At 44.8% G+C, this 10,661-nt stretch overlaps 1 protein-coding gene across 3 annotated transcripts in view; it reads left to right on the top strand.

Annotated features, from left to right (window-relative positions):
• Window positions 1–1,696: 1,696 nt before the first annotated feature.
• SLC23A2 (solute carrier family 23 member 2) overlaps window positions 1,697–10,661 on the top strand; it is a 155,759-nt gene continuing 146,794 nt past the window's right edge. For all 3 annotated transcript variants that reach the window (XM_081289303.1, XM_081289304.1, XM_081289302.1), the window contains exon 1: window positions 1,697–1,889. The gene's annotated coding sequence lies outside the window, so the exon portion shown is untranslated. The remainder of the gene's footprint in view (window positions 1,890–10,661) is intronic.

The raw sequence follows: 10,661 nt of genomic DNA, 5'->3' as shown, positions 1-10,661 counted from the left end.
CAGAATCTTGGTCTCCTTTTCTCCACCTTTAATGAGGATTAAACATTTTGCCAATATATAAGCTAATGCTTATATTTTCTAAAATACAAAATTATTAGATAAATACATGGAATGATACATTATTGATTCTTTCTCTCTCCTTCTCTCTCTTTTAGGTACTGGCATTGAACCCAGAGATACTTCTCCACTAAGCTACATTTCCAGCTCTTTTTTATTTTAATTTTGAGACAAGGTCTTGCTAAATTGGGTGTGGTTGGGATTACAGGCATGCACCACCATGCTCAGCTCACATTGATTTTCAAAGATACAGCTTACCTTTTTTCTATTTTATGAGATTCCCATAATTGCTGGTTAACACACACATCTGCCCTCGTCCTATTGATATGTATACGAGTTCCCAAAACTGCAGAAAAAGCAGATATTTCCTGTGATAAAATCTATTTCTTGATGGGTTTACAGGCACATGCCTGTAATCTCAGAGGCTCCAGGGGCTGAGGCAGAAAGATCGCAAATTCAAGGCCAGCCTCAGAAATTTTAGCGAGGCCCTAAGCAATTTAGCAAAACCCTGTCTCAAAAAAAAAAAAAAAAAAAAAAAAAAAAAAAAAAAAAAAAAAGGGTTTGGGATGTGGCTCAGTGGTTAAGCGTTCCTGGGTTCAATTTATGCTAAAAAAAAAAAAAAAATCTGCTTCTTGCCACGTGAGGTCAGATGTGGTCCACAGTTCTTTTTTTTTTTTTTTCTCCCTTAGGATTATAGGCGTTCGCCACCGCTCCCGACGGTCCATAGTTCTTTATGGCTCTCAAGAGTTGCTTTGCTTTAGGAACTACTGAATTATCGTTCGGTTAGTAAAGCAACCATGACAAGTGGTCACAAGATGGAAGGCTTAAGAAAGCGCTAATTGCTAGATTTTTTTTTTTTTTTTAACGTGTACTCAGATGGCTTCAGCAAAGACTCACACCTGCAGTCCCAAGACCAGAAGCATTAGCATCACCCATCGGAAATGCAAATTTTGGAGCCTCCCTCCAATACCTCCAGCTTCAGCACCACTGGGGGTGGGGCCCAGCCAGTGCGTTTTAATGGAACCCTCAAAGAGAGTCTGCTGTGCCTAAATACTAAGCGCCCAGGTTTACGCATGGCTTTTCCTCTAAGTGGCCCAAGTACCTAACCTATGGGCATTACCTGGGTCACTTTAGACATGCAAAATCCCGGGCTGCACTCCCTCAAACCCGTTATATCAGAAGTCACCCCTAACACGATTCCCAGGGAATTCAAGTCTGAGAAGCCTTGGTGTAGGTTACGGTGTCCGCATATTGTAATGTCGTATAATCATGTAACCTCTTCTTCGAGTTAAGAAACCTGACGGCCTAACTGGAGAAGCGGTGAAAATTGTTTTAAAACACCCAACCCCTTTGAGTCCAGTGCACCGCAAGCTGCTAATCACCCTGCGGCGATGGCAGGGCTCACAGTCCCGCAGTAGATTAAAAAGGGGGCATCTGGAGGGCGAGAACTCTGCATTCCAGGTGGGTCCCCAGGAGCAGGTGTGACGAGAAGGGTCGAGAAGGGGGGCGTGCTTTCAGTACCCGGGAGGGGAATAAAAGGAACAGGAAGGGGGCGGCTGGTGCGAGGCCCGGGATGCTGGGGGCAGTACTCCCGAGGGCGAGGGGGCAGCCCCTCCCTCCTCGCAGGCCGGAGGGCGGGGGTCGGGGGCGGGGAGGGAGGTGGGCCCCAGGCCGGCGCGGGGCGGGCGGCTGCGCGGCTCCCCGCCCCCGGCCCGCCCCTCCGCGGCGCCATTTTGCAGGCGGCTGTCGCGGGGACCGGAGGCGGCTTCGGTGGTAGGCACTGAGGCGCTGAGGCGCGGCAGCAGGACGGGAGCCCAGGGAGCTGCAGCCAGGTGAGAGTCAGGCCGTGCGCTCCACGCCCGCCCGCGGATCGCACCTGCCGGCGGGGCCCCGAGCTGCCCGGTGCGCCCACGAGGCCGGCCTGGCACAGCCCCCGCGCGCTGTCACCGGCCCCGCGGCGCGGCCTGCGACCTCCCACACCACCCTTCTCCAGGGGCCCCGCGCCCTCCGGTCACCAGGGTCCCGCGCCCCGTGATGCTCGGCGGCTCCTCGCCTGTGTCGTCCTGCCGAGCCCGGCCGGGGATCCGGGGCGCTCAACCCTGCCTGCCGCGGGAGCCACCGCGCGCTCCGGCTCTCAGGCCGCGCTGCGGGGAGGCAAGTAGGGTCCCCTCGGGACGGCTGGCTGTCGCCGCCTCCTTCGGGCGCTGCGTCCGCGCGCCCAGGGGTCGCTTCGCTGGTCCCTCTCCAGGTGGTGCGCGCGGGCATCCTCGCGCCCCCCGGAATTCAGGGCCATGTAGAGGGGTGGCAGCGGTGGGGGATGCCTTCTACATTCTTGCTTTCTTTCCTTCTACAAAGGCGATGCCAAGTAATTTTTAGAAGCGTCTGTACCGACTTTAGGATTGTTCTCTTTAGTCTGTTCCCCGGGGGTCGCGGGTTCCCCTTGTTGCCACCTTTCTCGAGAGAAATTGACATTTCGAGTATGACTACTTTAAGGGCGCGGAATATTTTCCTTCGCTTGGCCCTATATATGAACCATTGGATGGGTAGCTGATAGGAACTCGGCCTACAGGCTGCGGAATTTTAAGCATGACTGATGGGAAATTATCGATCTTCAGGGCAAAGGTTAAATGAGGGCAACTGCAGGTGGGAGAAAGTTATCCATAAGGGTTTTCTGGGCTGGGGCATTTTTAGTAGCTGTTAGTTTTATTTTTGCAGTGCTGGGAGATGGGAGGGGGAAGATGCGGTCCCTGCTGACGTTTGGGTCATCTGTTCCCAGAGAAAGCCTGGGATGTGCGAGGACATGGGACCAGTCCTGAGGCTGCCTGGTTTGAGCTGTCATTAATTGGCCATGTGACCTCCTTCAGCCAGTTTCCTCTTCTCTAAAGAGAAAGGCTAGAAACGGGGGTGGCCGGAACTTTTTTATTTTTGTGCTTTTGTATTTGAGTGCTGTTGATCTCTGGCCTCAAGGTTTCCGCTTGTCTACAGTGCCTTTTCAGCTTTGCACAGGACTTTGCCTGCTTGATCCCTGAAAGTGTTTGACCCTGGTGGGATTTATAAAGGGCCCTTTTAGCTCAAAAATTCAGAATTCTGTACTGGCCTTAAGATTAGCCATATCAGGGTCACTTATGAATGCAACACTACTGTTCATTCTCCACCCATCCAGAATTTGATAGCTTTTGGGCACCTGCGGGTGTGCATAGTGGAAGCCCTAATGACACACTTACTAGTTAAAAGAAGACAGCGGCTGTGCCCCTCTGGCTACCTGTTCCACCTGATATCCTGAGTGTTAGGTGAGAAAGTTATCTGTTTTCTAGACTACTTCCTTTGCCAAAATGGTGACCAGCTTCTTACTTTTAATACTAGGGCATTTTTATTCTGGTTTCTTTGCTTGGAAGGGAGAATGAATTTTGTGAAAAAAATAGGTATTTCAGGAAATTTTTTTGTTGACTTCTTTTTTGGTTTTTGGTTTTGTTTTTTCATGATACTGGAGATTGAGTAGTGGTGGTCTATCACCCCTGCTCTTTTTGTTGAGTTGCTAAAGCTGGCCTCAAATTTGCAATCTTCCTGCCTCAGCTAGGATTGCATGTGTGCACCACCTTACCTGCCAGATAGTTTTTTTTTTTTTTTAAAGTTTTCTGTCTATGGCACATTAGACTGAGATTAAACATCTGTTAAGATGTTTGAAAAATGCTTATGAACATACTTGCCTAGACTATTATAGAGGGTTTTGCCAGCTTTCTTGCCACACTGCCTACATCTCATTTGGGTAGCAAAGTCTGGTTCACTTTGCATTGCAGAAATGAGTTACCCATCCTGTAGCTTGCCACTAATACCTCCATTCACTTGTCCGTTTCCCCATTCATTTGGTGCCAGGTGCTGTTGAACAAATCACTTGACTAAAACCCAGTCATTTTTGTAGTCAAGGAACCCAAGTTCTACTTTGTTGATTATTGGAAATTCTGAGTTCCTTTTGCCATTCCTTTCAGCATCTCTAAAGACAAGCCTGGGCTCCATTTGGGGACCCTAGATAGTACCCCTGGTAGCTTAAGGAATTTTCTCATTTTGGTTTAGGAAATTAAAAGTCAGCAGTAATAATTTGTAATAAATATGGTGCTTTGTATCTGTAAATGGAAAGCCTCATTTTTATTTAATCTTCTTAGGCTTTTTAAACTTAAACATCTTACAGCCCACCTCTGACCTGTTTCCAGGTCTTGCCCATAAAACTCCAACAAAGCAGTCGGTTTGTTCTTAAAGCCTGATAACCTCATTAATTCATTTTCACATCCTGCTGTTCTTCCAGTAGTTCTCCCCTCAGAGGGCCAGAGTGACTGGGCTTTCTTTTATTCTTTTATTTCTGCTCCAGGTTAACCTGTGCATTACTGCCTCAGGGTTTAAACGAGCCCTTTGTGAGCCCTGTGGCACTCTTCTCATTTTCTTCCTGGCTTTGCTATTTCTAGCCTGTTATTTTGTCACAGGTTCTAGGTGGTTGGCTCTCCCCTAATTGAGGTCTGCTTTCAGCTTGTGCCTTTCCCACTTTTGTTTTTGAGACAGGGTTTTGCTGTTTCTCCAGGCTACCCCTGGACCCTTGGGCTCAATCAGGCCTCTGGCTTCAGACTCCTGAGTAGCAGGGACTATAGGTGCATGCCCCTACACCCAGCCTTCCACACATTTAATATCTTGCACTGCCTGCTTTGTGCAAGTGTAGTGTTCTTGGTGGTCAGATGCTGTGGGGAGATTCCTGGGGCACATGGAGCTTGGACTCCAGTGGGGAAGCAGGCGCAGAACTCCAGGCTTTGTAGAAGAATCTGGCAGGCTTGTGGGTTTAATACCCACTTGTGCTGGGGTACGAACTGAAACTTTTGGAAGTTTCAAAGGTTGAGGAAAGTCCAAGGTTAAGGTTGGTTTCTGGTGAGGGTTCTTTTCCTGGCTTGTAGGCATCTGCCTTCTCATTGAGTCCTCACATGGCCTTTTCTTGGTACCATCTCTCTCTTTGTTCTTTGTATAAATCTACCAAATCTAGCCAGGCTTGGTGAAGTGCCCCTGAAATCCCAGCTACTGGGGAAGCTGAGTAGGAGGATCACAAGTTCAGTGCCAGTTCTGGACAACTTAATGATACCCTGTCTCAAAAAACCCCCCAAACAAAAAACCCATAACAAACAAAAACCCTGGGGATGTCACTCAGTGCTAGAGCACTTGCCTAGCCTGGGTGAGGGCCTGGGTTCAATCATCAATCTTATATTAGCCATACAACTCCCCCTTAAGACCTCATTTGACCTTAATTATGTCCTCAAGGCCCTGTGTTCATATACAGTCACACTGTGAGGGGTAGGGCATCAATATGTAAATTTTGTCTTCATAGAAGACATCTTGAGTTATCTTTGACTAAAGATATGTAGGAAATAAGGCTTGTGGTTATGGTGGGGGGATCTAAATGGAAGAAACAGCAGATGCAAAGGCCCAGAGGCAGGAGGAGGAGAAAATTTGGTTTTGAGGTCAGATTATGTAAAGTCATGTGGACCATACTAAGGCCTGTAGGCTTTCTCTGAAGGGAATGGGAGCCACTGGAGAATTTTGAATAAAAGAGGTCTCTGGCCTGATTGAGAGAGAGAGAGAGAGACAGAGAGAGAGAGAGAGTGTGTGTGTGTGTGTGTGTGTGTGTGTGTGTGTGTATTTTGTGTGGGGATGGAACCCAGGCTCTTGTGAGTTCTAAGCATGTGCTCTACCACTGGGCTGTACACACAGCCCTGATTTAGGTTTTAACAAGGACACTGTGGATCTAAGTGTGTGAGGAGAGACCAAAAGTAGGGCAGAGCTGAGGGCTGTGATTCAGATCAGCATGGTGGTGGGGGGGAAGGGAGGCCGTGAGAAGTGGCAGGATTCTGAGGTGGGGCTAAGGGAGACTTGCTGATGAACCAGATGCAAGGGAAGGTTCCTGGTCTGAGCACCTGAACAAAAAGTGGCCATTAACCTAGATGCCCGAGGAGCAGGTGCAGGGCATGTTATGTTGTGATGCTGATCTGAGTGAGGGAATGATGTTTCTGAGATTTCCTCCTCACTGGAAATGTCAGTCTTCTAGGGAACTTTTCATTGTCCTTTGTCTTTTTTTTTTCTTTTTAAAAATATCTATTTTTTAGTTTTAGGTGGACATAATATTTTATTTTTACGTGGTACTGAGAATCGAACTCGGTGCCTTACGCATGCTAGGCGAGTGCGCTACCAGTTGAGCCACATCCCCAGCCCTGTGCTTTGTCTTAATTCTCTCTCTGTCTCAGGTCCAGGCAGCTTTTAAGATCCTGTAGGGAAGTTCACTCCATGGACGGTGACGTTCTTTTGTCCATGGTCAGGAAAGCCTTCTTCACTTATAGGTTCTTTCCATAGGTTTTGCCCAAAGCAGCTGATGACCAAGCTCCCTTGTATCAATTGCCTATGGGTATCTCTTTGAGTACCTGATGAAGGTCACCCTTCAAGACAGCCATCTTTATTCTATGTATGGGAAATTTACAGAACTTGTGTCACCCTGTCTTCTAAGTTAAATACTACTGCAATTTAATAATATGCACTTCTCTGTAGTAGCCTCTCCAAGCAATAGAGAGCTCCCTAGAAGGATGAGACAGCCTCTGTGATAGGGCCAGTGAAGTAATGCTGGTGCCCATGGGTATTGATTATATGCTGAGCACTAGAGGTTTTACTGGCCCTAACAAATAGCAGGCAGGGTGTTTCTGGTTTGCATTTTATCCATGAAGGAACTGGAGCTGGGTAATATCCTTAAGTAACTCCTGGGTCTTGAATTTTGCTGTTAAACTGTGGTCCCCTCAATGATATGAGTGCTATTCCCAGATATTGTCTGAAGTGCTGGATTCCTAGATTCCTTTTGGTGTAGAAGAGGTCAGAGAAGCCAGTGTTATTTAGGTGCTGGGTGCTCTGCCCAGCACCTCCTGTGTTCTTTAATCATCATTTAATTACAGCAGCCCTCTGGGATAGATATTAACTATTCCCATCTTGCAGCTGAGGATGCTGAGGATGTTTGGAGGAATGACATTGCCTTGCCCAAGGTTGTAGTGCTGCTGAGCAGCAGGGTCAGGATTTGACCCCAGATTGACTGCCAAACACAAAAGTTAGACTTTCATCACGCTGTACTGCTGTGTTCCAGGATGTTTTTCAAGGACTTGGGTGACGTGTCAGATGTGCATTTTAGGAAACTTCAGGGAAGGGTGGGGGATGCACTGGGAGGAGGCTAAGGCTTAAGGTAAACAGGGTCCTCTCCTGCTTCTGTTTCTAGACTGCTTGGGGTTTGTTTCTCACTGTATTGTTTTTCTTTATGTACCCCAGCTGTGACCCCTATTAATTCTCTTATTTGTTCCTGTAGGGATCCCTGTAGGACCTCTCCATGCCCAATCTCAGTACTCAACTTTTTTCTTTTTATGCTGGCTTCCTTTGCTCAAGTAAATATGTACAAGTCTCCAGCTTCATTTACTCAGTTAAATTTGATTAATTTTTTCTTGTACTGGGGATTGAACCCAGGGGTGCTTTACCACTAATCTGCATTCCCTTTTTTTTTTTTAACTTTTAATTTTGAGAAAGGGTGGTCTTGCTAAATTGTTGAGGCTGGCCTTGAACTTAATTTCCTCCTGCCTCAGCCTCCCGAATTGATGGGACTGCAGGCATGTGCTACTCTGCTTGACTTGAATAAGTATTTTCATTCTGGACCATCATTTCCTTTTTTTCCCCTCCTACCAGGGAATGAACCCAGAGTTGCTTAACCGTTGAGCCACATCCCCAGTCTTTTTTTCTGTTTTTGTTTTTTGGCACTGGGTCCACATTTCTAGCCCTTTTTGTTTTTTATTTTGAGACAGTCTCACTAAGTTGTGGAGGTCCTCACTGAATTGTTGAAGCTGGCTTTGAACTTGTGATCCTACTGCCTCAGCCTCCTGAGTTACTATTCATGTTCTACAACACCCAGCTTGTATGTTTTGAGACTGGGCCTTGCTAAATCTTTGGGGTCTTGCTAAGTTGCTGAGGTTAGTCTCAAACTTGCAATCCTTCTGCCTCAGCTTCCCAAGTCTCTGGGATTACTGGCCTGCACCTCTGCAGCCAGCTGAATTGTCATTTCATTATAAAGATATTGTTTTTATGGCTCTGAGGACAGTCTTCTCCACCCTGGTTCAGACTCTGAAAGCACAGCTTGGCCGAGAACATGCCATTTTGCTTGAGTTGGGATTTCAGCTTCAAACTTGGTGATTTCATTGTCTTCTTTTTTGCCCTGGCTAAAATTCTTTTCTGCCTCCAAAGCAAATCACCTGGATCCTGGTTTACTAAAACTTTTCCTTGTCTAACATGGTAGATTTCATATTGGAGAATTTCTTATGCAGAGGGTTTGGGGTGGGGCCCGAAAATTTGCATTTCTAACAAGTGATGAGAATTCTGATTCCCTGTTCTCAGAAGGTTTTGTTGAAACACAGCCATGTTCCTTCAAGAGACCACATAATTGATAAGCTGAAAATATGTGCTATCTGGCCCTTTATAAGGAAAGATTTGCTGATCCCTCTTTCACAGAAAGATAGATGTGATCAGTGCTGACAATTTTTTGTTGAGTTCATACATTTTTGTTACCAAGAGCTCTTTATATTTTAAGACATTGCTTCACAAAATATTCTACAAATGTATGGTGTGGGGGAATATGTGAATATTTGGAAATGTTTGGAAATATAACAAGCATGACACTTCTCTTAAGCCTTTGTTTTATCTAAAATTAATGTGACTTTCTCTTCTATTCCAGAAACATCAGTGCTTGTTTCAATATGAGGCATTTTTACTCCTTGATCTTTGAGTAAAGTTGTTGCATCTAAATAGGTTGTGCTTGATCCTTGCCTCCATCCTACTTGAGAAATATGCCATTAAGATTTGCATTTTTAGACAGGTGCAGTGGTGCACACCTGTAATCCTAGTGGCTCAGGAGGTTGAGGTAGGATTGCTACTTCAAAGCCAGCCTCAGCATTTTAGCAAGGCCTTAAGCAACTTAGGGAGAACTTGTTTCTAAAAAAAAAAAGGACCAGGGGTGCGGCTCAATGTTAAGCATCCTGGGTTCAATTCCTGGTTCCAGAAAAAAAAAAAAAGCACTTTTTTCCCTGGTCCTAAGGTACAGATATTTTTGATAAGTGGTAAGCTTTGAATCCAAATCTGTCAGTCTTTTTTCTTTCCTATGCCTTCTTTACCCTGAGATTTTATCAGTATTTACCCATATTTTCTCTAAACTTAAAAAATATTTTTTGGACATAATTAATCTGATATTTGTGCTGGAGTGTGCTATGAGGTAAGGATTATTTTCCTCTTGTTTACATTTTTTCCTATCACCATTTACTAATTCATTCTTATTAACTTGAAATAATCCTTTAATCATATGCTGAATCTGTGGTTCTGTGGTGGGATTTTAAATAATAATTTAAAAATTATTATTCTTTTACTATGGCCTTAACTATTTTAATCTTAATTACCTTATAGTAGGCTTTAATATCTGGTAGTGCCTATGTTCAATTTTTTCCCTGATATTTTTAAATAAAGTATTCTGAAATCCTAAATTTATTTATTTTTTGTGGTGCTAGGGATTGAACCCAGGGCCTTGTGCATGCAAGGCAAGCACTCTACCAACTGAGCTATATCCCCAGACTGATTTCAGAGTACTTTAAATAGGAAATTTCATTAAATGTATGAGTTAATTTGCAGAGAATTATCTTTTTGTGGGTGTGTGAGGGATGGGCGTGGGGGACAGGACTGAGATTGAACCCAGGGCCTATCTTGATAATATTGACTTGCCCATGAGCAGATCAAAGACAGTTTCTTTAGATTTTTCGTAAAATATGGTCTGTAGATTTTTTGTTTATTTCCTTTATTTTAAAAATATTTTTTATTTAGAATGAGATTATCCCCTCCTAACTGTTATGGGGCAAATATATAGCAAGTGTACTGCTTACAGGGTATGTCTCTCATAACAGATGCCTGTGTCAGTCAGGAACTTAATACTAGCCAAAAATCTTGCCTGGCAAAATAAAAACTTATTTCTTGCTCACATTTCTCTATGTGCTTCTGTAAATGGTGACTTAGGGATCTGGGCCCTTCTATCTTATAGCACAACTGACTTCACATTGTGACCTTGGGCTGAGGGTATAGCTCAGTGGATGTGTATAGCATGTGCAAGGCCCTGGGTTTCATCTCCAGCACTGCAAAGAAAAAGAAAGAAGGCGTGGCTTCTAAATTTGCCATGGAATTTTGTGCACATAAGACATTTTTATGGGCCAGGCAAGGAAGTGGTGTTTTTACTCTTAGATTTGTGGGGGCTGGGAAGTAGAGTCTTTTTATGTACTTGGGAGGAAAATGAAATAGCACTGTGTCTGCAATACTTACCTGATCAGACTTTGTTATTCTTGTTTTTTGATTGATTTGAATTTCTTAGGCCATGACAATATTGGCAAGTGGTCATTTTGTTGTTGCTGTTTTCCTTCCTATTTCTATTAGTGCATTGTAGAATACTTGCAGAACAGATTTAACTGTGATGGTAGTCCTTTCTTTCTTATTCTTGTTTTCTGTTTTTTTTTTTTTTTTTTTGTACT

The sequence above is a fragment of the Spermophilus citellus genome (genome assembly GCF_964194105.1).
Source record: "Spermophilus citellus genome assembly, chromosome: 4".
In the NCBI taxonomy this organism is placed as follows: Eukaryota; Metazoa; Chordata; class Mammalia; order Rodentia; family Sciuridae; genus Spermophilus; species Spermophilus citellus.
The sequence above is the reverse complement of the archived record's forward strand: the minus strand, read 5'-3'. Positions and strand labels throughout refer to the sequence as shown.